The sequence below is a fragment of the Pelodiscus sinensis genome, chromosome 10 (assembly GCF_052426305.1).
Source record: "Pelodiscus sinensis isolate ZL-2025 chromosome 10, ASM5242630v1, whole genome shotgun sequence".
Classification (NCBI taxonomy): domain Eukaryota; kingdom Metazoa; phylum Chordata; order Testudines; family Trionychidae; genus Pelodiscus; species Pelodiscus sinensis.
In genome coordinates this window covers 33191686-33219680 of record NC_143061.1, presented here as the reverse complement: position 1 = coordinate 33219680, position 27995 = coordinate 33191686, and the positions used below count along the sequence as shown (strand labels likewise).

The 27995-nt window shown below is 43.5% G+C and overlaps 1 long non-coding RNA gene across 1 annotated transcript; it reads left to right on the top strand.

Annotated features, from left to right (window-relative positions):
• Positions 1–656: 656 nt before the first annotated feature.
• LOC149523860 (uncharacterized) lies at positions 657–10096 on the top strand. Its single transcript, XR_016350394.1, has 3 exons — positions 657–850; positions 7582–7714; positions 9322–10096. It is a non-coding gene; the product is annotated as an uncharacterized LOC149523860 (long non-coding RNA).
• The last annotated feature ends 17899 nt before the right edge of the window (positions 10097–27995 follow it).

Genomic DNA, 27995 nt, shown 5'->3' with positions numbered 1-27995 from the left:
CTTTCTAAAAAGCACTATTTCCAAAGTAAAACCACAGTCTAGATGTGGTTCTTTCGAAAAGGGAAGGCTTTTTTTAAAGATCCTGTAAACCTCAAAAAATGCTATGGTATTTTCTCTCTCTGTATATATATATATATATATATATATATATATATATATATATATATATATATATAGTTTTCCTGATGGACAACAGAATATTCCTGCCAAATGAGAGAATGACATCATCACATTACCAACATCAACAAGCTCTGAAAACATAGCAAAAAATAAAATTGTCATCCACATAGATGAACATAATTTGTTGGGGGAAAAATCAATATGGTTTCTGTAAAGGGATACCATGCCTTACTAATCTACTAGATAAAACAAAAAAGCAGTCATGAAGCACTTTAAAGTCTAACAAAATAGTTTATTAGGTGATGAGCTTTCGTGGGGCAGACCCACTTCTTCAGATCATATTCTGAAAGTGAATAGGCATGACCATTTTATAACAGAGGGATACTGTGACGGGGCAGACCCGCCCCGCACTCAAGCCCAGGGAAACCACCTGGTGCCGGGGGGCGGAGAGGGCCCCACCCACATAGCCCTACTGGGCATGCTCCAAGGGGAGCATAGGTATAAAAGGCTGCTGGCCTGCTCAGAAGGGGCAGACTGCAGCCAGAGGTGGAGGGAGCACCCAACTGCTGAGAAGGGAGTCGACGGGACGGCTGAACACGCTGCTGCCAGGCCCGACCCCAACGAAGGAGCCGCCGGCCGACACTTCGGGACCCAGGCACCGAGCCGGACACTGCCAACCCCGACGCTGACTGGGGAAGCGCCGCTACAGCCACCCGACCAATGCCAACAGGTGGGACCGTGGCGGGCTGGGGGCAGAGGGTAGGAAGCGACCCAGGGCAGGGAGCTGGAAAAGCCCCTGAGGGCTCAGCGCGTTGTGGGGAGGAACCTCCACTGAGCCAGTGGTGGGAGCCACCCGCCGCTAATAGGGTCCCCGGTCAGGGCCCGGTGGAGAGGGAGGGCCCAGGCCCCCTACCCCTGCTGCCCTGAACCCCGGCGAGTGGGAAGTCCAGCCAGAGGACTAGGCTGCAGAGCCGGCATCCGGAGGACTAGGCCAGGAGGCCGAATTTCCCCTAAGAGAGGGGCATTGTACTTTGGGACTAGGCCAGTGGGCCGTATTTCCTCTAAGAGAGGGGCATTGTACTTTGGGGGCTAGGCCCAGGTGGGCTGAACTATGCCCCGGATGGGGGTGGCAACCCCAAACCTGGGGGGAGCTCCCTGACACATACAATGAAAGAAGGTAAAAAAAAATTACAAACTAACAAATCAGCTACATAGAACAAAAGGTGAGGCCAAAGGGGGGAAGCAACAAGGAAGGAGGAAATTGCTTACTGTAAGAGCCAATTAAGTGGCTAATCTGGGGTAACTACAAATATTAAAGGGTGGGGAGGCTGTCTTTGTAATGTGTAAGATAATTATCATCTCTATTAAGGCCCATTCACAATGTGTCAAATATTAGCATAAATAAAAGTTCTGAGGTCTCCCTCTGTAATCTAGTGTTAAAGTCTCTTTGATGTAAAACACATGTTTTCAGGTCTTTAAGAGATTGACCAATTTGATTGAAATGCTGGCTGACAGGTTTGTGTGTCTGTAGATTTCTGTTGTCTGATCTGTGAGCATGAATTCTTTGGTGAAGTGACTGTCCAATTTGTCCAACATACATCGCAGAGGCACATTGTTGGCACATGATGTCATATATTACATTGCTGGATGTATAGGAATATGAGCCCTTAATCGTATAATTGACATGGTTGGGTCCAGAGTAAATATGTGGACTAAGCTGGCAACGGCGTTTGATGCAAGGGAAAGTTCCAGGGTTAGTTGTGGTATGCCCTGTGGTTGTTGGTGAGAATCTTCCTGAGGTTAGGTGGTTGTCTATAGGGGTATGTCTACACTACAGCACTAACTCAAACTAACTTAATTCGAATTAGTTAATTCAAAATAAGCTAATTCAAATTAGTGCATCTAGACCTAAAAACTAATTCGAATTAGCATTTTGCTAATTCGAAATAGCATGTACACATTGAATGGACCCTGAACCAAAGTTAACGCTGGCCAGAACCAGTGCCGGCAGGGCATCAGGTTAGGACTTAGAGTGTGGAGCTGCTGCCTCAGGCTACCTGAGGGCTGTGCTTAAAGGGACCCGACCCTCACCCTGAACAGACAGTTCTCAGGGTTCCCTGCTTGCTTGTCTAACTCGATGAGGGACAGCAAAGCAGACCTGTCTTGGAGTGCCCTGAATGCCCACACTCGGCACATCACAGCACTCGGCCATCAGCCATGCTGCACTTGCCACAGGCTGCCATCCGGGGGGTCAATAGAGGGGCTGTCAGGATCCAGGGGGCCCTGCAGGAGAGCTTTCACCCTGAGGAGCCTGCAGAGCCACCCCAGTCCTCCCCATCGGGGGCTCGTGCCCCATTCCACCCTCACCTCCTTCCACTTACCCCTCCCTAGCCCCCCTTCCTGATGTAAAAAATAAAGGACATGTGTGTTCAAAAATAGAAACTATCTTTATTTAAAAAAATTTGGGGGGGGGGGAATTAACCTCTGGGGAGACTGGGAAAAGGAGGTGGGAGAGGGGAAAGAGAGGGTGAGAGAGGAGAGGGGGAAACCTGAGAGGAGGGAGCTGGAAGGTGGAAGCCAGGAGAAAAAGGAGGAGGGGAAGTATAAAACTATGGTACGCCATATCTTCAGTACTGTGTACAGATGTGGTCTCACCTCAAAAAAGATATTTTGGCCTTGGAATGGGTTCAGAAAAGGGCAACTAAAATGATTAGGGGTTTGGAACAGGTCCCATATGAAGAGAGGCTAAAGAGACTGGGACTTTTCAGCTTAGAGAAGAGGAGATGGAGGGGGGATAGGATAGAGGTATATAAAATCATGAGTGGCGTGGAGAGGGTGAATAAAGAAACATTCTTCATTAGTTCCCGTAATAGAAGGACTAAAGGACACCAGATGAAATGAATGGGTAGCAGGCTTAAAATTAATAAAAGAAAGTTCTTCTTCACATAGCGCATAGTCAACCTGTGGAACTCCTTGCCACAGGAGGCTGTGAAGGCTAGAACTATAACAGAGTTTAAAGAGAAATTAGATAAATTCATGGAGGATGGGTCCATCGAGTGCTATTAGCCAGGGGGTAGGAATGGTGTCCCTGGCCTCTGTTTGTGGAAGGCTAGAGATGGATGGCACTAGACAAATCCCTTGGTCATTGTCTTCGGTCCATCCCCTCTGGGGTACCTGGTGTTGGCCGCTGTCGGCAGACAGGCTACTGGGCTAGATGGACCTTTGGACAGATCCAGTAGGACCATTCTTATGTTCTAAGCTCAGGGTCGGGGGTCTCAGTGGACCAACTTGATTTTCATGCAAATCTGCTCCTGGGTTCACATGTGGCCTTTGGTGGCCAGGCTGGCAGCTATCCTGTCCTAGACGGCCACTTTCCTGTGCCTAGTGCAGAGATTGTGGACATTGGAGGCCTCTCCCCAAACCTCGATGAGGTCCATAGTCTCTGCACTAGACCAGGCGGGCATCCGCCTCTTGCGGCCCCAGGCAGGCTCCTGTGAGCTGCCAGCCTGGTCCTGGGAAGAGGCAGAGGGCTGGGTGGCAGCGGGTGGCTGGCTCATGCTGTGCCAGGTGCAGGGTCTGCTGGCTGGGTGCTTGCAGGCTTGCAACTGGCACAAGCACTATAGCCAGACAGTGCCCCTTTAAGGGCTCTGGGGCCGGGAGGGGGGCAGAAGAGTTTCCCTGGTTTGGCCCAGAGTGGCCACCAGGGCAACCTGGGAAGGGCTAGCCTCCAACTAGTTCGAATTAAGTGGCTACACAGCCCTTAATTCAAACTACTTAATTCTAACTAGGCATTAGTCCTCGTAGAATGAGGTTTACCTAGTTCTAATTAAGCGCTCCGCTGGTTCGATTTAAATTCGAACTAGCGGTTTGTATGTGTAGCCCCTATTAAAGTTAATTCAAACTAACGGCTGTTAGTTCGAATTAACTTTGTAGTATAGACATACCGTTGGAGAGTATAGGTCTGTCAGTCAGAGCCTCTCAGAGTGTAGCATCATGTTCCAGTGTAGGTTATTGATAATGCATTGGAGGGGTTTTAGTTGGGGGCTATAGGTGGTGTTCTATTGTTGGTTTTTCTTAGGCCCATTTAGAAGTAGCTGGTTTCTGGGTATTCGTCTGGCCTTTTTAATCTGTTTTTTCACTTCCCTCAGTGGGTAATTGAGATTTACGAATGCTTGGTAGAGATCTTGAAGTTTTTGGTCTCTGTCAGTGGGATTGGAGCAGATGCGGTTGTAACTAAGGGCTTTACTATAGACGATGGATCGTATGGTGTGTCTTTGATTAGAAGCTGGAGGCATGTAAGTAAGTGTAACAGTCAGTGGGCTTCCTGTAGAGAGTGGTATTGATTTTGCCATCAGTAATTTGTACTGTGGTGTCCAGGAAATGGATCTCTCATGTCGAATGGTCTAGGCTGAGATTGATGGTGGTGTGCAGGTTGTTAAAATCTCTGTGGAATTCGTTCAGTGTCTCTTGACCAAGGGTTCAAATGATAAAGATGTCATCAATGTAGTGTAAGTAAAGGAGGAGTACTACGGGACAAGAGTTGAGGAAACGTTGTTCTAAGTCAGCCATAAAAATGTCAGCATACTGTGGGGCCATGCAGGTACCCATAGCTGTGCCGCTAATCCGGAGGTATAAGTTGTCACCAAATTGGAAATAATTGTGGGAAAGAACAAAGTTACATAGATCTGCCATCAGATTTCCATGGTAACATCTGGGATAGTGTTTCTAATCACTCGTAGTCCATCTTCATGTGGAATATTGGTGTAGGGAGCTTCTACATCCATGGTGTTATCAGGAAGGTTATCAATGTTTTGTAATTTCCTCAGGTAATCAGTGGTATTTTGGAGATAGCTAGGAGTGTTGATAACATAGGGTTGAGGAGGAAGTCTACATATCTGGATAATCGGGTAGCAAGTGTGTCAATACCTGAAATGATGGGATGTCCAGAGTTTCCAGGTTTATGGATTTTGGGAAGCAAATAGAATAATCCTGGTTGGGGTTCAGAAGGCAGCATGTCTGTGTGAATTTGGTCCCGAGTTGAGGCAGGGAGTTCCTTAAGTAAATAGTGTAGTTTCTTTTGGTATTCTAAAGTGGGGTCAGAGGAGAGAGGTCTGTAAAATGTGGTGTTGGAGAGTTGTCTAGCTGTCTCCCGTTCATAGTTCGACTTATTCATAATGACCACAGCACCCCCTTTGTCAGCTGGCTTGATTATAATGTCCGAGTTGTTTTTGAGACTCTGGATAGCATAGCGTTCAGGGCAGCTGAGTCTGTATGTCACCTCTTGTTGTTTGCGCATAATGTCAGTCTGTGCATGGTTGCAGAAGCATTGAATATAGAAATCCAGACAGTAACTAGACTACTGGGGGGAGTCCACATAGAATTTTTTTTCTTTTGGTGTTGGTAAGGGGGATTTAGCCAGTTAGCTTAATGTTCCTTGGTGCATTTTTATGCTAAAATTCGACACGTTGTGAATGAGCGTTAATAGAGATAATAATTATCTTACATGTTACAAAGACAGCCTCCTCACCTTTTAATATTTGTAGTTACCCCAGATTAGCCACTTAATTGGCTCTTACAGTAACCAATTTCCTCCTCCCTTGTTGCTTCCACCCCCTCGCCTTCACCTTCTGTTCTATGTAGCTGATTTGTTAGTTTGTAATTTTTTTTACCTTCTTTCATTGTATCCTTCTGTTATAAAATGGTCATGCCTATTCACTTTCAGAATATGATCTGAAGAAGTGGGTCTGCCCCACGAAAGGTCATCACCTAATAAACTATTTTGTTAGTCTTTAAAGTGCTACATGACTGCTTTTTTGTTTTACCAAGATCAGACTAACACGGCTACCTCTCTGTGACTAAACTACTAGAGTTCTTTGAGGGGGTCAACAAACATGTAGACAAGTGGCAGCCAGTAGGTATAGTGTATTTAGATTTCCAGAAAGCCTTTGGTCCCTCACCAAATCCTCACAAAAGGCTCTTAAGTAAAGTAAGTTGTCATGGGATAAGAGGGAAGGCTCTCTCGTGGATTGACAACTGGTCAAAAGAAAGGAAACAAAGGGTAGGAATAAATGGCAGGTTTTCAGAATGGAGAGATGTTCCCCAAAGATCAGTACTGGGACTAATCCTATTCAACCTATTTATAAATGATCTGGAGAAAGCAAAATTTTCGGATTATACTAAACTGATCAAATAAAAACTTCAGGGGGTAGCTGAGTTAGTCTGTTACAGAAAAACAACAACAAATGGTCTAGTAGTACTTTACAGACTAACAGAACATGTAGATGATATCATGAGCTTTTGCGGGCATTAATTAATTAATTAATAATTAAAAAGGGGATAGAGAATAAGACAGAGAACATCTTATTGACTCTATATAAAACCATGGTCTGCCCACATCTTGAATACTGAATGCAGATGTGGTTGCCTTATCTCAAAAAAGAGATATTGGAATTGGAAAAGGTTCAGAAAAGGGCAACAATAATGATTAGGGGTTTGGGATGGGTGCGATATGAAGATAGATTAAAAAGACTGGGACTTTTCAGCTTAGAAAAGAGGAGACTAATGGGTGTTATGATAGGGGTCTATAAAATCATGACTGGTGTGGAAAAAGTGAATAAGGAAAAGTTATTTACTTGTTCTCATAACATAAGAATGAGGAGTCACCAAATGAAATTAATAGGTAGCAAAAGGAAGTTTTTCTTCACACAGTACATGGTCAGCCTGTGGAACTCCTGGCCAGAGGAGGTTGTGAAGACAAGGTCTTTAACAGGGTTCAAGAAATAACTAAATAAACTCATGCAGGTTAGGTCCCTCAAAAGCTATTAACAAGGTGGGTAGGAATAGTGTCCCTAGCCTCTATCAGAGGCTGGGAATGGATGACAGGAAAAGGATTACTTGATGATTCCCTGTTCTGTTCACTTTCTCTGTGGCATCTGACATTGGCAACTGTTGGAAGACAAGTTACTGGGCTAGACAGACCTTTGTTCTGACCCAGTATAGCCTGTCTTATATTCTCTCTCAGGGTATGGTTAGACTGCAAGTTTTTGTCAGAAAAAGATACACAAAATGTGCTCTGTGTTTTTTTTGTCGGAAGAGGCTTTTCGAACATTTGGCCCATTTAGACTGGGCCAAAAGTCAGAAAACCCACCTCTTTCGGAAGCCCCCTTCTTTCTCATAGAATATGTTTGCTCTTCTACAAAAAAAGTGCAAGAGCAAACGCATTCCCTGGACACGGCAGATTTTTTTTCGGAATACCTCTGGTATCCTGAAAAAACCCTGCAGTCTAGCCATACCCTCAGTGAAGGAAAAGTGGACAGAGAGAGGGGGTAGCGAGCAGAGGGTGCAGGTCTCTAGTTTGGAGAGTATTAATCACTACAACAATGGAGACACATCCACAGATTTTGCATCTATCATTCTGGTATGGTCTGGTGCCACTTTGTGTTGGTGAATCCTCTTCTGCAGGAACCTGCTTCTGGTGAAGAACTTGACAAGTATGTGAGGATATTTGAAGTCTGGAAGAGGGATTTAAGGAAAGGTTTCTTTTTAGTAACACACTTCACTGCCTCTTAACCTTCCTATGTCTACAACCTCAGAGGTAAGTTTATTTTAAAAGTAAACTCCTACGATATGTGTGAACCCCTTAAAATTAGCAACCTATCATACCTTGTATTTAGCTGTGATGCTCTGGTTATCTTCTCCAGGCCTGAGTAAGAGCTCTCTACAACTCAAAACCTTGTCCTCTCCAATAAGAGAAGTTGGTCCAATAAACAATATTACCTTCCCTAGCTTGTCTCTCTCATATACTGGGACTGCATGGCCACAATGACACTGCAAACATAAAGTGCATTACAAGATGGTATTTGTTGTGTGTTGGATGTAGTTACTCTTCTGTCTGAAAAGGAGGTCTAGTTACACAGCAGTTGGTTGATTATCTGTCATTGCTATTTACTGTATTTAAGAGAAAAGTTCAAAATAAATAAATCAGCATTGATGTTTTTTCTGTAATCTAGAGACTGTGGACAGCAATTTAAAATGTGAGTGTCTATATTTGGATCTGATCTTGATAAGTGCTTAGATTTGCAGTTCCCACTGACTTCAAATTGACTTTTTGTAGTTGCCTGTGTGTAGAAATAGATCCTTTAGGGTACATCTACACAGCATGGTTATTTTGAAATAAGCTATTTTGGATTTTTACCCCTTGATTTAGAGCCCCAGGAGGCAGTGGCGAGTAATTCCTTTGAATGGCCTTGGGGAGGAACTATTTCAAAATAGTAACAATGGAGTGTCCACACTACTGCTATTCCAAAATAGCTATTTCAGAATAAACTTTATTCCTCGTGGAATGAGGTTAACAGATTTCAAAATAAGCCATCCATTATTTCAAAATAGTTTTGAAATAACGGAATTGCTGTGTAGATGTTTACATTGTTATTTCGAAATAACGTCAGTTATTCCAAAATAACTGTGCCGTGTGGACGCACCCTAAGTTTAAGCACCCAGCTTTGACAATGTTATTCTGAACCTGTGAAAGAGATTAGCAGCACATTCCACATCTGCTATTCAGGTAAAGGGTTCACACCTGGGCTACGTCTACACTGGCCCCTTTTTCGAAAAAGGGGCATGCTAATTTTAAACTTCAGAATAGGGAAATCCGCGGGGGATTTAAATATCCCCAGCGGGATTTAAATAAAGATGTCCACCACTTTTTTCCGGCTTGGGGAAAAGCCGGAAAAAGCGTTTAGACTGGCCCGATCCTCCGGAATAAAGCCCTATTCCGGAGGATCTCTTATTCCTTTGAGGATCTCTTATTCCTTTGAAAGTAGGAATAAGAGATCCTCCGGAATAGGGCTTTATTCTGGAGGATTGGGCCAGTCTAGATGCTTTTTTCCGGCTTTTCCCCAAGCCGGAAAAAAGCGGCGGACATCTTTATTTAAATCCCCCGCGGATTTCCCTATTCCGAAGTTTAAAATTAGCATGCCCCTTTTTCGAAAAAGGGGCCAGTGTAATGTAGCCTTGATGTATTATGCCTGTTTTGGGTTACCTACTATAATATTTGTGTAATATTTGTACCCCATTTAGAGATAAGCAGTGCCCGTTTTCCCATTAATGCCTGTAATTAAATTGTATACTTAAAGCCCGATTTTCCAGTTTTCCAGTCAGACATAATTGTGACTCATAATTCTTTCTTTATACTTTAATCAGCTCTTCAGGGGAGGGACACTGGGTCTGTCTCCTCCTGTGTTTATGACAAGAAGCAAGTTGGACACTTTGAAAGATGCAGCACAAACATTGGGTTACTCTTCAGTTTAAATAAAAACTTGAGAACATTTAAGACACGGAAATCAAATTTCAAATTACATAACATGATCAAGTTTCAACCATCTCATTACCATGTGCCCTCTACAAAGAATAGCCAGTGGAAGAGGTGGATGACTATTGTCTTTGAAAAGTGGCTAGTTCCCTGAGCTGCCTCATTTTGTCCTTGTTCACTTTTGAATTGCTGAAAGGCGATTAGCCACTGGTCACTTTTGAAAATATGGCTGTATTCCATTTCCGTTACACACTCTGCCTTTCCTAGTCCTTCCCAAATAAATATTTATTTCTTTAGCATGGTTACTTGTAACTCTAGATACTGTTATTGTAAATGTACCATTACAAAAGGATATGAACTAAAGGACTTCATAGGGCTATATTCTGCTACTGTTGGGGACTTTGAGTGGATCCTTACCTCTTAAGTTGTCTTGCTGAAAATTTGTGGAACAGGCTTCAGTAATAGTATCTCAATCTGGCTCTGAATAAAGTATTAGTCATTGAGAACACCAGTGATAGACTCTAGCTCACGATGCATAATGAACTGCCCACACAAAATCACAATAAATGAAAAGATGCCCATTTTTTTTCCTCCTTTGCAATTATAATTTGATCAAATGTCAAATAATATTTTGTCAGGTTAAAATGAATAAAAATGAATTTTCTAGCTGTGCAAGAGAATTTTTATTATGTGAAATTGAAATATATCTCACAATCCCAGCATTTACTTGCCTTGGGGTTTTTAAACATGATTTCTAAAGGTAATGCATCCCTTAAGATTCAACTTCCAGGAACTACTTTACAATGCATAATTTGCTGGAACCATGTCGTTCACTGAGCACTTCATTCCCAATACATCATTTTGAGGAATAATGTCAAATCAATCCTGAGAAAAGCAGCTACCAGCTAACACTATCCCTGGTCATCCTTTTATCAAAGGAAGCTGGAAAAATTCCATTTTTTTCCAGAAAATTTGTGGCTATATAAATTCACATTGAAATTGTTTTGAATGCTCTAACCTTGAAATGAATTTTCCAGAATTTAATTTTTTAAAGATGCAGGATAACATTTTCTAAAACATCTCTATGATTAAATTTCAGAGAGGTCATTGTGTTAGTCTGTTTCAGTAAAAACAACAAGGAGTCTGGTAGAACTTTAAAGACTAACACGTTTATTAGAGTATTGGAGAATAAGCTTTTGTGAGCTACAACTCACTTCCTCAGATGCTGAAGAGAGAGAGGAAGGAAGGAAGATCAGTGTTAATTAAATCAGATTGGATGTGGCTTATCTCCAACAGTGTGAGAAGGTGAGAGTACCTGAATGGGAAATTACCTAGTGTACTGGGAGAACTATTCCATGTGTTTACTTAGATCTTGGTTCAGGGTGTCAAATTTGCATATGAATTCAGCTCAGCAGTTTCTGCTGTCTGTTTTTTAAGTTTTTTTTAAGTCTGAGAATGACAACTTGCAAGTCTGAAACTGTGTAGGGATGTTAAAATGCTCTCCCACTGGCTTTTGGATATTGCCATTCTAAATGTCTGATTTGTGTCCATTAATTTAATTGAACAGAGAGAGTCCTTTTTGTCTGAAGTACTTGGCAGAAGGGCATTGTTGGCACATAATGGCATATATTACATTTGTAGATGTTTATATGAATCTACTTTTGACAATAAAGCTGATATTACATCCTGGGATGGTGTCCCATAGGCTAGATATGTGGACAGAGATTCAACAGGGTTTGTTGCAGGGATAGTTTCCTGGATTAGTACTTCTGTTGTAGGGTATGAAGTTGGTGGTGAGTATTTGCCTCAGGTTGGGGGGCTGTCTGTAAATGAGGACTTGCCTGCCTCCCAAGATTTGTGAGAGTGAGGGATCATAATTTATCATAGGCTGTAAATCCCTGATGATGCGTAGGAATTGTTTTAGCTGAGCTGTATGCCCCTGGATGCTACTGCAGATCTGCTCTGAGCTATGGTCCCTGGTTCCAACTGCAGTCCCGCCACCATCCATGACCCCAGCTGCAACATCGGATCCACTCTAACTATGGATCTACTCCTAGTCTTGACTGCAACCCCACCTTGGCTCTGGCTCCTGGGGGGGAGGTGGGAGATAAGACCAAAATATGTGTGGACCACTTCCTTAGACAAAGTCTGCAAATTGGTGTTCTCCATTGCTTCTTTTAACTATTACAGCCTTCAGAAACTGGGAGTTCTGTGGAGCATTTTAAATCCTGATCCAAAGCTCACAGAAATACACGGTAAGTCTTGGGTAGATTTCAGTCAGCCACTGATTCTGAATTAGGCCTGGAGTTTCTTTGAGTATTTGGGAAAGTCTCTTTGTCTCTCTGCACCTCAGTTTAGCTACGTCTACACAACACCCCTCTGTCGGCAGAGGGATGTAAACTCGTTTTTTGAGGAGTACAGGATCTGTTGAAAAATCACCCCGCTGTCGGCAGAACCGTGTCTAAACCGCGGTTTCAGTTTCGAAATGGTGCTTGTTCGAAACAGCGCCAGAACGTGATTATGCAAATGAAGCACGGGATATTTAAATCCCCGCTTCATTTACACTTTTGGTGTGCTTTATTTACATCCCTCTGCTGACAGAGGGGTGTAGTGTAGACCTAGCTTCTCTCTATCTGAATGGAAGTGAAGTCCTTTTAAAAACACATTGAACTCTGCTGAGAAAAAAGCAGATATGTAAGAATATGATATTTATTTAAATATTTCACACCACAGTTTCAAAGCTTCAGGGATGGATCAACTTTTTTGTAAACAAATTGGTAGTACTGAAGGTATTTTTAACACATAATTATATCTGACTTTTATTTAATTACTTCTGAGTATAGCTGTGCCTGGCAATTAAATGCTTTTATTGTCTACAAACTGGGACAATGTGTCCCTTACATGACCTTGTAGTGTAAAACATTGCACACTACATCATTGCTATTTTATAAGTTAATGACACCTTGATCTTGTTAGATAAATGGATTAGAACAATGCTGTCTTTAATTTTCATTTAAAGCTAATTAGTATTGTCACTAATGCCTATGATTCAGGGCATGTTTATTATATTACAGTATTTTAAAATGTGGTGGATAGACCTTTTCAGTACTAAACATAATGATCATGCTTAGTATTAATCACTTTTGATCTTGTTAGTGGTTAACTCTGGGTGTGCATCCTTTGTGCATATCTACATCAGAATCACATTATGTGCTTTTGTTAACAACATACAGGAGGTAAAGAGAGGATATACGTCAACTCTCAGCTAGAGCATGTAGATTGTCTTCTAGGTGCTGATTGCAGGAGCTCTGGAAGATACTGGTCATGGTCTCACCTAACATACTTGTATAGCAATGTTCCCTCTAATTTTTGTTCATCTGTGTGTGGAATACATTTTGTAATGTGCACCAAGACATGTGCACCACCACTAAAAACATGCTGCTGGCTATGAGTGCTTTGCTCATCAGCTGGGTGGCACTTAATCATCTGGCCACCCAAGGGCTAATTTTACAGGGAATACTGCTGTGGAGAAAGGACTACTAGGATGATCTGAGGACTGGAAAACTTTATGAGTTGGATTGTTTAGCCTAAAAAAAACATTTGAGGAGAGATGCGATTGCTCCCTATAAATACATCAGAGAGATAAATATCACGGAGGGATAGGAGTTATTTAAGTGGACACATACAATGTGGACACAAAAATAAATGGATAGGTCTGAAATTAAATTTAGGTTTCTAACTATCAGAAGAGTGAACTTCTGGAGCATGTTTTCTACTGCTCTTGGAAAGCTATCTGGCTTCAAAACTGAGCTTGATAAGTCTATGGTGGGGATGGCATGAGACTAGCTACATGCCATTGTTGGCAATCTGTAGTTTCTAGAAGCAATATCTCTAATGGCTAGATTGGGTCAGCACAGAGGGGGCTTTCAGTCTCTACAGAGAGTTCTTGCCCAGGAGCATGGCTTGTGGATCTTTCCCACATGCTCAGTGTCTAACTGCTGTATTTAGGGTCAGGAAGGAGTCAGATTTACAGAGACTGGGGTGAGGGAGTTAATTTTCTTCTGGGACAGAAGTCTCTTGCAGATTTAAACTAGTGTAAATTGTGGATTCTCTGTAACTTAAAGTCTTTAAATTATGATTTGAGGACTTCAATAACTCAGCCAGAGGTTAGGGGTGGGCAGGAGTGGATGGGTGATTTCTGTAGCCTACAATGGGCAGGTGGTAAAGACAAGATGATGATCATGATGGGCCCTTCTGACCCTGAAGTCTATGGTTACAGCTATACTACATGCTTTGCCAAAAGAGGCAATGCAAATGAAGCGCAGATTAACATTTTCTCGTGCTTCATTTATATACTCTCTTTCTTTCCATTTTTGTGCAAAAACAAAACAGTGAGGACGTTTCCTTTTTGCGCAAAACCCCTGGAGAAGCATAAGGATCTTGCGCAAAAAGGAAACATCCACACTGTTTGTTTTTGTGAAAAAACCCCTTGCGCAAAAACAGAATGAAAGAGTATGAAAATGAAGCATGAGAAAATGCTAATCCATGCTTCATTTGCATTGCCTCTTTTGGCAAGCATGTAGTGCTTGCCAAAAGAGTCTATGAATTTATGAGAAAGGAAACTCCAACCATGTGGATGGGCTGCTATATCATGTGACTGTCTGGCAAACATCAGAAAGCTGGGAGCCAAGAGGCTCTTGAGTTCTGTTCCCATCTCTCCCATTTACTACCTTTAATAGCATTGCTCATACACAGTGGGGTGGGTGTGTGTGTGTGTGTGTGTGTGTGTGCACACATACACATACAAAGGCCAAAGGGGGCAGTTGTCCTGGGGCCAGGAGATTCAAACACACTAATTATGCTCCACAGCACCCCTTACTGTATAATTTATACTCAGTAGTGCCTGAAAACACTGCCTGGGAGTGGGTCCCATTGTTGTAGGCATTGTACAAGCACATAGTGAGTCAGTCCTTGACCTAAAGAACTGCCAATCTAAATAGATTGGAGGGGACTCAGAGGCACAAAGGGCTGAACTGAGGTGTTCCGGCTTACCAGGTAGATTAGGTGTAAAGCTGAGAGTCCAGATGTCTTAGGGCATAGATCTACACAGCAGGGCTAAAGCTGAATTAGGCTATGCAACTTCAGCTACATCAACTGCATAGCTTAAGTTGAAATAGCTTATTTCAATTTTTGGCACTGTCGACACAGCAGGAAGTCCGAGAGAGCACTCCTTCAACTTCCCTTACTTCTCATAAAATGAGGGTTACAGGAGTCAGAGTAAGAAGTCCTCCAGCTCGACATTATTTTGACATTACGTTGAAATAACTGCTTGTAGTGAGAACTCAGACTATGTTCTTTTGGATAACCTCAGTTATTCTGAAATAACACTGCTGTATTTGTAGATGTACCCTTAGGGTATGTCTATACTACAGAGGAGGATCAAAGCTGCCACTGTAGATCTTCCCAGGTTCAAATTAGCAGTCTAGTTAAGACAACGAATTTGAAGTGAGAGGGGCACTCCGGTCGATGCCAGTAACCCTGCTTTAACGAGGAGTAAGGAAGTCAAAGGAAGAGTGCTCTTCCTTCAACTTCCGGCAGTGTAGACAGCATCAAAAGCCAAAGTGAGCTACTTTGACTTCAGCTACCCAAATAACGTATCTGAAGTTGTATCTTAATTCGACTTTGTTCTGTAGTATAGATGTAGCCCCCAATGTGCAGTCCAGTAGCTAGGAGAAAATGACTTCCACAAAGACCAAGAGCTACATGCAACCAAACTTGTATGGAGAAAGGGACTGCCATTTTGTAGAGGATTTCAATTTTTTAAAATTTGGCTTCATTTTGATTTGGAATGAAGCATAAAAATTCCCAAATTTTCTGTGAATAAGAATGGAGATATAGACCGACTTGCAATTGCAGAGCCTAGAAGCTCTGAGAACTCAAGCTGCCAAGTAATTGGGAACCAGACCTCTGAGAGCTTCCAGGCTCTGGCCTTCCTGATGGACACAAGGGGAACCAGAAATCGGGAAACCTCTCTAGGCGAGGAGTCTGTAAGCTCTGGGAGTCCCACTTGCAGCCTTGCAGCCAAGCTGAAGAGGAACTGACAACTTAGGAGTTTAGAAGCCCCAGAGAACTGGAGCCTCTAGGGTCTCTGCTCTCCATTAGCCTTCTCCGCATTACTAAAGAGCTGGCAAGGAGCCAGGCAGGAAACAATGTGGGTTTTGAAATTTACCTGTCTTCGATTGCAATTTCATCTAAATTGTCCAATGTCTGATGAATGTTTAGATTTCTGCATTCTCATCTGGAAAATGTGTTTAGTCAGAAAACATCCAGCCTGCTCTGTGCCTTGTTAACAAATGTGGAAACTAAAACAGTGAGGTGAGTGCCATGTCAAACTGGCAGCACAACTCATTGTGTGGGGATTGGGCTCGCTGGGACTTGTTCCAATGTACATTATATGAAAAAAGGAGGCAGAATCAAGTTCTGATTATTTTTTCTTCGAGGGCTGGGGAGTTTCATCTAGTGGATGAAATATGGAACTGAGGTGGTCTCCATTACCCAAAGAAAGCATTTCAATTTTCTATACCAGATTGTGTGTTCAGGTGTTGCACTCATCCATTGTCACCCAAATGAAAAGAGTGAGTGGGGAATAGTTGTTAAATTCCAGAGTATACAACCTGCTTTGGAAATGTAGGGTATGGGTGAAATAATGATGCAAAAAGTTTAAATGTAATATGGTGAACAATGGCTTTGTCAGATTTATTACATGTGCAGGCATTGTCTTAACTATCAGATCCAAATGAAACAAGTGTTTGAGACCATTTAAGGTGTTACATCTCAATCAGATTTGTGTTGTCCTGAAAAACTGCCACTAGAATGGGTTGAATGGTAAAAGCTTGGAGAACTAAAGCTGACTATTGAATGTTTTCGTTTGCAACGCTGGATCTCTACATTTTCATTAATGATGTGCAATAGATTATGTTCATTCAGGCAACACTATGTACAGGTTGCACCTCCCTGAACCGGGACTCTCTGCCAGACCACACATGTTCCTGGACCAGAGAGCCGGAGAGTAGGGAGACCAGCGGTGGACAGGGCCTCATACAACATGGGGAGCACAGTGCCAGAGGCTCAGGCGGTGTGGAGAATCCCGCAATGTGGCTGGGAGCCCTGCGACAGGGGGCTCTGGTGGCATAAGGAGCCCCACAGCAGGGTGTCCGCCAGTGCAGGGAGCTCCGGTGGCACAGCCAGGAGTCCCGTGGGAGGGGCTTATGCTGTGTGAGGAGCTTCGGTGGTTTGTACAGAGCTGTTCCCTGTAACAATGTGCTACTTAGGGAGAACTTATGAGCACGGCAGGGGTTCAGGTGGTGCTAGGAGTCCCCTGGTGCAGCAGGGAGCCATGTGGTCAGAGGCTCTGGAGGCATAAGGAGCTCTGTGGCAGGGGACTCTGTCAGTGTGGGGAGCTCTGATGGCATAGCCAGGAGTCCCACGGCAGGGGCTGAGATGGTGCAGAGCCCCACGGCACAGCTAAGAGCCCTGTAGCAGGGGCTCAGACCGCATGGGGAGCTGTGGTGATGAGCCAAGAGGCCTGTGGCAGGGGCTTAAGTGGTTCAGGAAACTCCATTGGAGCAGCCAAGAGTGCAGCAGGGGCTTAGGCAGTGCAGGGAGCCCTAGGCATGGCTAGAAGCCTTGTGGCAGGGGGCTCAGGTGGTGCAGTGGGGAGTTCCAGGGCTGAGGGGTCCAGCCAGGGCTGGCAGCTCAGCTGTCTGGCTGGGGCCAGAAGCAGAGTTGGCAGGTTCCTGGGAGGCTGGTGACAGGGGACCTCCCCTGATCCAGCAAATTCCTTTGTTTGGAATGTCCAGGTCCCAAAGATGCCGGACTATGGAGGTCCAACCTGTATTTATATTTGTTGATATGTTAAAGCATGCCCTAAAACTTGCATGACTCACTGCAAAGTGCTTGAAAAATCAATGCTGGCAGGCAGCTGTTGGTCAAATAAGCTGTGAAACAAGGTTGTAACTTGTAACTCGATCATCACTGGAGAAGCATTTATTTCAGCAAGTCCTAGATTCGATGGAGAATGCATTTGCTTTTTGAAATTAAAATATTCTGGTAGGGCAAAGATTTCCCAAATTAGACCATGGCCCCATGAAGGTAGCGACACTTTTTGGTAGTTTGTGAAGGGCTTACATGTCATAAGCTGGTGGTTCAATTTTTTCCAGCCATGAGAAATAAAGGAAATGAAATGAAGAACCAGATGAAGAACGGTTATCACAGGGGATAAAAACACATTGCACAAAAGGCAATAAAACACATGCAATACTTCATAATATTATTTTTCATATTAAAATTGCTGTTGTTGGTACAGAGGTGTCAGGCATCTGTGAATGGGAAGGAAAGTGGTCTATGCATTTGTAAATGGAAAGAAAGGTAATTGACAAACCATAGGCAAGATCCTCTCCTAAACCCTTTCTACCATTCCCAGGTTACAAAGAGGTCAGGAGAGCTACCCCAGTGATGTGGAGAAGAATTCCCTAGGGGAATCCCTGGATGGTGTTAATAGCAACTAAAATTGTGTGGGGGGAGTGAAGGAGGGGGGCTTTCTAAACATTAAGTCCGCCCTTTTGCTGTGAATAACACCACGTATAGCAGTGATATTCAGACTGAGGCTAGGTGTTGCAAGTGGCTCTTTAATGTGTTTCCTGTGGTTTTTTGCTGCACTTGATATGAAATCACACAGTGTTTTACTTTTTAAGTTTCTAGAAGATTTACTTGGCATTGATCCACTGGGTCCCTCGGGGGCTGGTTCCTGCTCGCTGCTGAGCAGGGGCAGAGGGACACTCCTGAGGCAGGACCCCAGAGGGTTCCTGGCACTGAGTGGACTGTCTGGTGCCATACATGCCAGTAGGGCAGCAACATGAGAACGCAGATGATGTGGTGATATCACTGTCATCCCACAGGAAAAAGACCCTGCACTCCCAGCCCCCTCACTCACCACCCTGCTGAGACCCTGCACCTGCAGCCTCCTCATTCATCCTTTCTACCAAGACCCTGCACTCCCAGCCTGCTCCTGCCCCCTCCCCTATGCTTGCACCCTCCTCCCTGGCCAGACACCTATCCCCAGAGAGAGGGGAGTCGGTGAGTGTAGCAAGCAGGGGGAGCAGCTCCATAGCATACAGTGTAAACAAAACAATAAATACACAGTACTGTGGCTCTTTGGGATAATGTGGATCATTAATTTGGCTTCTGAACCACTGACATTTTAGTATCACTGATATAGAGCTTTTAGCCTCCTTCTCAGCACATTGAACCTGCTGGGACCTGACCAGGGCACCAAACCTCAATAGTTTTCCCCCAACAGCAAGGAGGAGCTCACGGGCAGATTGGGGAAGGACTATTGATAATCCAAGCATTCCTTAAAGCCACAAGCACAAACAACCTCCTCTTTTCCACTCACAGGAAAGATAGTTGCGAGGATCTTGCACATTGTACTCACTTCTGACTTAATAGCTTTCAAACTTGGTCTTGGGATTTTTGCTCACTTATTCTATTGCTGTTGGCAAATGAGGCCCTCTTGCCCTGCTCTGTGTCAGCTGCCCAAATTCATTCACCATCAGATAAGATCTGTGGCAAAAGCTGGAATAGAGTTTGATTCTTCAGGGTGGTGCAGCTGCTTTAATAATCCTTTCTCTCCTTTCAGTCTCCTGTCTCAGTCATTACACACTATCCATATTCTTTAATGAATGAGGTAGGGGTCCCACAAACAATAGTCCTCTTCGCTACACAACCATGGTTGATTTCCCGAGCATCATCCATTCTGTGTGCTGAATGAGGCAGTGATTGGTACTGCAATTTAAGCATTCTTTTAACATAGAATTTGAAATGTAATATGTAAATAGATATTGAATTAACAAGATATGTGCCAGCCATCATCATAAATACTTTGTATATTACGACTCTTTCCACCACCTTACTCTTTTTCTCTCACTCTCTAAAAAAAATTAAATTGTTTTAGACTGCAAATTTTGTGGGACAGGGAACATCTTTGTTTTAGGTGCTACCTTAATATGAACTCTAATCAATAAGTAAGATGTACTGTTACATAACTTAGGAGTAGACAGTATTTATAATCACTGAAGTCAATGAGAAAAGCACTGGACCTACAATTTTAGAGTAACTTTCTTACATACATACAAATATTCAGAAACATATACTGTAATTGTAGCTTATCTTACATTCTTTCTTTTCTTGTGGGACAAAGTTCAGAACTCCCAGATGAAGAGAAAGAGCCCGTCCCTCTGTTTCCTGACTAGTGCAGTGTTTGAGCTCTGCCAGTTTTGTGCATACTCTGACTGGGACTTTCCCCTGCATCACCTTTTGTTCCAACCATGCTTTAGATATCTTCACCAGGCAAAGTTCAGCATCATCCCATGTAGCCTTTGCATACAACCTGATTCTTGCAGGGAGATGGGCAACTTTCATGCTGGACATCTCTGTAAGGCAAACTTTTGGTTTCTTTATTAAAATGTTTCTCTTTATAGCTGTCACATTATCTTGTTAAATATTTTAAAAATGACAAGAATATAAGGCCTGCTACAAAGCACTTTGAAGTCATTTGGGATATTTCCACTGGCTTCAATGAGCTGTTGGATCAGTGGAAATATCCCAAATGACTTCAGTGAGCTGTTGGATCAGACTGGTGCTTAGGATATTGTAAGATATTGGTTATCAGACCATTTACTAAATGTCTGAGATTCCAATATGACAGTATATAATAAAGGGCAGTCTTTTTCTTTCAAAGGAAAAGGTTCCTCAGTTAAGTGTATGAAGAATTATTTTTAATTTGATGAGCAAATGAGTGTTATGTCTGTACATAAAGCTAGATGAGTAGTTGATATTCTTTCCCTTGAAACAGATCAGTACTAAAAACTAATTACCACCTCCATCCCAGAAGATGGAAAAAGGCATGAAGCAACACATGCATTAAACAATTCAATATGCAGAAGCTCAATTTAACTCAGATGTGGGAATGGGCAAGTATAGTGGGGCCTCTAATCCCTACAAACATGACGCGGATGAGAAATAAAGTACTTTACATGGAGCTGGAGTTTTTCTGATTGAGGGCAGGTTTCCAAATGTCAAATTCTGTGTCCTCAGAAATTAAGCTAGAGAATGGGCTTTATGCCCCCCCCCCCTCCGTATTCCAGTAAGAAACCTTACTCCAGTGTAGCTGTCTTGGTCTCAGTGGAGTAACACCAGTGTACAGCTGCAGTTGTGTGTTCCCCGTAACTTTGGAGCAGTTTGCAAGCTTGAGTGTTTACTCAGCCCATAGTGAGCTTGGGCATGCACCAGAAGCAACCTACTAAGGGGATGATGACTGCCTCCCTTTTGCTCCAGCAGGGAGACTGAATAGTGGCCTTGCAGGACTACGCTTCCATTGTACTGTGCCCTGTAGGGTGGATAGCCCACATGCATGAGAAAATGGGCACCTTTATTCCCATGTATTGGCACATAGTACAAATAGCAACCAATTCGTTATTCAAAGTCACTTAAAGACAGTTAATTCTCTATGAAGTGAGGGACCCACTTGCCTGCAAGGAAGGCTCATTGTATAGGGATCCCATTGTCTAAACATTCATTATGATAATTACCTGAGATCCTGTAGGCCTGATCTTGCTCTCACTGAAGTGAACATCCATGCTTCCCTTGATGCCCTAAAGTAATTGAAATGGGAGTGGGCTTGGGAGGCTGAAAATAAGTAGCTCCCATTGTAAAGCCATTTGAAAAATACTGATGTGAATAAAGAAAGTTGGGGATAAAGGCCTCATGTGAGCTGCATCTATCTGACTGTCTTAGTTTTCCAGACTCTAATATGTAGGGTTAAGACATACAATAATGTGACAGAATTTAGAGTGTTACATGAAAGCTTCTCAAACACACTTCGCTGAGGAGCATATTAATATTATACGCACGACTCTATTCAGATAATTTACACCTCTCGCTGTAGTTCTGCATTAGAGATTTGCAAAGAATGTCAGAAGTATGACAGGGTCTGTCTTCCACATGACAATCAGTGTTCTTCTGAAGGAAAAGAAAGAACAAAAAATCATGTTGTGGCAAAACTGAAGTGTAAAAGTCACCCGTGACAAGCAGTCCTATATTCTAATAATAATAAAGGTCTGATACAACAAGAAACCAGCCATTTACAAAATCCTGCTTAGAACTCTGATCTCAACTGCTTTAAACTATTGGATTGAATGGTATGGAAAGGAATCTTCTCTAAAAGAAAAGCTGCGTGTTTCTAAGCAATCCAAAGAAAAGAGGGGAGAATTAAGTTGGAGGTGAAATTTTCAAAAGTGCTCAGGGTACTGCTCCCAATGAAGTCAATAGAAATATTTCTGTTGAAGTCAATGTGAGCAGAGTTAGGCCAGCACTGAATTCAATGGAAAAACATCACCCTAAGGGTATATCTACACTACAGCATTAATTCAAAATATCTGAATTTAAAATAGTTAATTCAAAATAAGATATTTCGAAATAACGCGTCTACACACAAAATGCCGTTCAAAATAGCCTTTTTCTATTTTGAAATACTGCATCCACACTGAGCGGACACTGATTCGGATTTAAGGCCATCCGGAACCAGGTCAGGGGTAGGGCATCAGGTCAGGAGTGTCTTTGTGTGGCTGTTGCCTGAGGCTATCTGAGGCCTGTGTTTAAAGGGACACTCCACCCCTGCTCCTCCCCCCCTCCGGGCAGCTGGTTCTCAGGTGTCCCTGCTTGCTTGCCTGCCTCGCTGAGGGACTGCAAAGCATTTGTGTCTGTGTGCTCTGGTTGTCCTCACTCGGGACACCATAGCACTCTGCAACATGGAGATAGAGCTTCTCCTGGGCACTCTGGTGCTTCTCGTGAACATGTTGCTATCAGCTTGGCTGCACTTGCTGCAGGCTGCCATCTGGGAGGTTCATTGGGGGGGTGGAGCGTCCACCCTGAGGAGCACTTAGAGCCTCCCTGGTCTTCTCCACTGGGGACTTGTATCTCATTCCTCCCTCATATTCTTCCACTTACCCATCCTTCCCCCAACCCCCCTTCCTAATGTCAAATAAAAAACACATATTTTCAAAAATATAAACTTTATTTAACAAAATGGGGAGGGGAGATGAAACTCTGGGGAGACTGGGGAAAGGAGGTGGGAGAAGAGGGGGGAGAGGGGAAGAGGGAACTGGAAGGGGGAAGCAAAGGGAAGTAGGGGTAGGGGAAGCTCAGAGGTGGGGGTCTCACCAGGCCAACTGTCTCCCAGCACAAAGTGTGTGGGGGCCTCAGCATTCCTGGAGGGATGGAGAGGAGAGTGTGGAAGTAGAGGAGGGTGTGGAGGTTGAGGAGTGTGTGGAGGGAGAGGCAGAAGGGGGAGAAGGAGTGGTAGGAGGAGCAGTAGCTGGGGAGGCAGCACGTGCTGGAGCGGCATGAGGCAGCATGCTCTGCACCAGGGTCTGCAGGTGTTCGCAGATGGCATGACCCTGGGCAAGCAGCTCCCACCGGAACTCCCAATCTTCTTGCACCCAGTGTTCCAAGGTGCGGAGCAGGGCTCACAGGGCCCCCAGGTGCTGCTGTCGGTACCCCTGCAGTGTTCGGGTGGACCCGCAGAGCCCTCAGGTGTGGAAGGATGTCCCGGGCGGGGTGGTGCACCCTGCACGCACAGCTGGTGCACTATGGAGAAACAAGAGAAGTGGTCACTTCTCCCTGGGGACACAGTGGGTGAAGCCAGCCCCCCTCTGCGAGGTGTGGATGACTGTGCCCTGCACCGTCTGAGCTGATGTGCTTGCACAGAGGCCATGGTCGGAATTTCCAGCTATTCCTGGGAGTGGGAGCTGCCCCAAGACCGCACCCATGCCCCTGTGCTGTGTATAGTGTGGCTGAGGTGGGGGGGGGAGATGTCTCCTGCCTCTGTGTAGAGGGGGCTTGTGAAAGGAGGGCGTCCTGCTGTGTCCCGCCCCGGGGTCAAGAGTATGTCATGCCTCTTCACACACGCGTGTGGCTATCAGGCCAAGGCCCCTGTGTGGCAGGCAGCTGGAGCCACCTGCCCAGGGGTGGTACGGCACGTGCTCGCACATGCACAGGTTGCTGCGTGATCCGTGGTAAGCAAGGCCCATGTGTGCGGTCCCTGGTCTCCTTCCCCATCCCCCCCACCAGTAAGGGGACAGTGATGGCACTCACATGTTGTGGCCTCCCTGGATGACCCTGGTGATTTGGCTGCTGGGACAGCTCGGGGGTCCTGACAGCGTGGCATCCTCCGTGGCAGCTCCTGCAGCGGCTCCTCCATGCCCTGGTCAGGGCCTTCTGCTCTTGGATCATTGCCCCTCGGGGTTACACGGACTGTCCCACCTTCCGTCCAGCGGTCCAGCGTGTCAAAATGAGGACAGGTGTCTGCCCCTGTTGGGGAGTTGCCCCGTGTGGCCCTGGCATACTCCTGCCACAGCACTTTAATTTTCATGCACACCTGCTCCTAGGTGTGCATGTGGCCTTTGGTGGCCATGGTGGCAGCTGTGCGGCTGTACACAGCTGCATTCCTCCGTCTAGTACAGAGATCATGGACATTGGAGGCCTCCCCCCAAACCTCAATGAGGTCATGATCTCTGCACTAGTCCAGGAGGGTTCCCGCTGTCTCTGGCCTCTGGCTGGCTCCTGGGAGCTGGGGGACTGGGAGGTGGACAGCTGGCTGGCAGTGGCTGCCCAGTTCATACTGGGGCTACTGGGTCATGATCAGTTACGCTGGCTCTGTGCTGGCAGGCCTGTAACTGGCTCATGCACTACCAGGGCTGGGGGAGAGAAGAGGAGTTTTCCTGGTTTGGCCCTGAGTCGCCACCAGGGGAAACTGGGAAGGAATGGAGACTCATTATTTCTAAATAAGCATCTAGACAGAGCTTATTTTGCATTAGCTATTTCAAATTTGGCATTATTTCTCATAGAATGAGGTTTACCAAATTCTAAATAAGTGCCCCGCTATTTCAATTTAATTTCAAAATAGTGGTTTGCCTATGTATATGCTAGGAAAGTTAATTCAAAATAACGGCTGTTATTTCAAATTAACTTTGATGTGTAGACATACCCGAACAGTGACCAGTCCTAATAGTGAACATTATTGAGAGTGACCTTGCTGATGTCCCTTTCCATACTGCTAAGGAGCAGAAGTGTTTTGCCTTTCTGTCTTTGGTTCCTTTTCTTCATCAGTAATAAGGGAATCTGGTTTATTATGTAATCATGCTTTTTTTTTATGAAAGGGTGAGCAATTCAATAATGATTACGATGCATTTAGCCCATGTCAGGGCTGTCCCCCACTATGGCACTCTGAGTGCAGAAGGTGAGGGCCCACAAGAGACCTTAAAAATACTTTGCCTCTATAGGCTTTGCCTACAGAAACGCCCCAAAGTCATAGATTCCTGGCCCTAGGAGACAGGCTGCCACCATCAAGTGAATTAAAAAAAAACCCTGAAAAAGAGGAAGAAGCACTTGAACTTCTATCCAAGGGGTAACCCCAGCTCTTTTGACACAAGAGAGTTTGAAAAAAGAAACAAAAACATAGAAAACAAACTGTTTCTGATAGCTGACCTCTCAGGCTAGGCAGGCACACACAGAAACCCCCGGAACACAAGAATCAAACCATTGCCTTAAACAAGCTGATTTTATTAACAAAACATAAAAGTATACTTGATAAAGTATATTTGGTTACTAGGTGTTACAGAGCAACTAAGGAAAGATAGATTAAAACACAGAGGAAAAACTTGGTATCTCTGGGCACAGTTTAGGTATAGTAAATGGGAGGAGGGAGGTACATGGATTTTACACAGAGAAGTTTAACCAAACACAAAACAAAGAAAATTACCCTAATTGCGACTAAACATACATGTCTCTCTCTCTATTTTAACTTCACACCAATGTGCAAAATTTTCAGAAGTGATGTAGGCCAAGGTTTTTAAAAATATATAGATGTTGTTTTATTCAGCATTGCAAGGTAAACATAAATCTCAGGACTTTAATCTTATTTTCAGAAGTGACTTAGGCACTTAGTTCCCTTGATTTAATGAGACATATTCCAAATGCTCAGATGGTCCATCATGTTTGGGTACTTAACTCCCAGTGGGAGTTAGGGGTCTGTGTTCCTAAAGATCTTGGCCTAAGTATCTCAATCAGACACTTTTTGAAAATATGACTTAGGCTCCTATCACTTTGCTTTAGAAAAAATTAACTATTTAGATTAGTCAGATAAGTTGCATGCTATTGATTCTGTTCACTCAGTAGAAAAGTGCAAAAAAGCATGTATAGTGTAATTTTATTTAAATTTTACCGTTTGAAAACATTTGTGGCAATAAGTTGGCACATTTTAATGTGTTTATAAGCAAATAGAAATGGGAAGTAAACATGGTAGAAGAATGTCTTTTCTGCTTTTTCAGCTCCTCTGATGAAGTGGGTTTTACCCAGGAAAGCTCATGATGCTATATATTTTTGTTAGTTTCTAAGATGCCACAAGACTACTCGTTTTTATAATAGAAGAATGTTCAGTTAACTGAATGACAGAACCATGTTTTGCAGTATTTATCCAATTCTATTAGCACCTGCCCACTTGAGAATAAAAACCTACAGAATCAGTACAACTTAGACAATGTCAGCTCTTAGTATATAAAGGCTAAGAACTCAGATTTTCAGATTGATCTTTACATGTCTTCTTCACAATTCCTGTCTCTTATTTGACTACCCAATTATAAATGTGCTCTGGCTCTCAACACCAATTGTGAATGCCTGCTCCAGTTTCTGCTTTTACTAGAATGCTTTCTGTACTTCTTTCATTAGCACAAACCTTGACTTTAGCTCTGTGTGTGTTTCTTTCTTTCTTTGGAGATACAGTTATCCTTGTGAAGAGAATATGCTTTTCAATTTTGATAGTCTCATTACATAGGCAAAGTAGGTCAGCCATTGCACTTGCACCAGGCTGATATAGCAACTAACCAAGAAATGCATTTTGAAGTATGTAGCTTAACTCTTGTTTCCTGAAAGTAATGACCTTATGTCAAATCTGTCAGTTAAAGAACTTGAACGGAATCTGATGCATTATAGCTATAACATTTGAGGAAGAAATGGGATTGATTGATTAGAATGCATTCAGTCCCTAATTGAAATGGGGGTATTGATGTGATTCTACTTCAGATTTATTTGTCAAGTTCAGCAGTGTATATTACGGAAATGTATCTGATTTCCTTTATTATTAGTCTTATGATCATGATGCTGCTTTCATTACTTTATTGAGAACATTTTCTGTGTTTAGTGGCATATCAGTAATGCATTAATTACAAAGATAATGACATTGGTCCTCTGGAGGAACATTTGCATCTAGATGAGCTTTGCTATCATGAACAAAAAAGAAGGTTAGCTGTTAAGGGTAAGCTGATTATGGATGTACTCAATTTTCTTACACGAGAGAGAATTCCCCTATAGTTAACAACTTTCTTGTTGATGTTGGATGCCTTACCATTCTATCAACTGCCAATAAGTATGGATAACATTCCTGGAAATGGGACAGAGATACAAAATTTGGAATGTCCCAGAATTTAATGGTGTTTGGATCCAAGGTTTGGCTTGAGACATTCACTAATTTTTATCTGTGGAATAGACCCATACAATCAAAAGACCATGGGTGGGGGGTGGATGTGGGGGTAGGGGGTGTGGGGAAGGACCTAAGAAATAATGTGCCTCGAAAATTAAATTAGAACATTGTAGATAGAATAATCATTGGTTTATCAACTACTGCTCATAATTCTGGACTAGTAATGGACAGTACATCAAAGGCTGACAATGCCTTAAACCATCCCATGAAAAACTAATGTGTGGCAGGGATGGTGCTTTTTGTCAAACTCACTGCTTTGTCTAGTTCACGTATAATCATCACGTCTTCTCAGAGATAGTGCTATGTTTATAACTGCCTGCTGGGATGACTAGAAATAGGTATTGTTATTAAACATTTAGGGTACGTCTACACTGCATGTTTATTTCAAAATAAGCTATTCCAGAAAAAATACTCCAAAATAGCTTATTTCGAAATAGCACATCTACACTACAGGGAAGCCTCAAAATTAGTCCAAGACAGGCTTCCCTAATGTGGACATGCTACCTTGATTTAGAGCCCCAGGAGGCACTGGGGAGAAATTATTTTGAAATAGCAACAGTGGAGCGTCCACACTACTGCTATTCCAAAATAGCTATTTCAGAATAGGTGTTATTCCTGGTGGAATGAGGTTAACAGAATTTGGAATAAGCCATCCATTATTTCAAATTTATTTTGAAATAATGGAATTGCTGTGTAGACACTCGCATTGTTATTTTGGAATAATGGTCGTTATTCTGAAATAATCCTGCTGTGTAAATGCACCCTTATATTGGGTTGTGCCTGGTCTTAGAGGCACCTATCAAGCTTTATTTTGCTAGGTGCTATGCACACACATGACCAAAAGATGGCCTCCACCCAGAGAGTTTACAAGCTAAGTATAGGTCATGAGATGACAGATGGATACTGCAAATA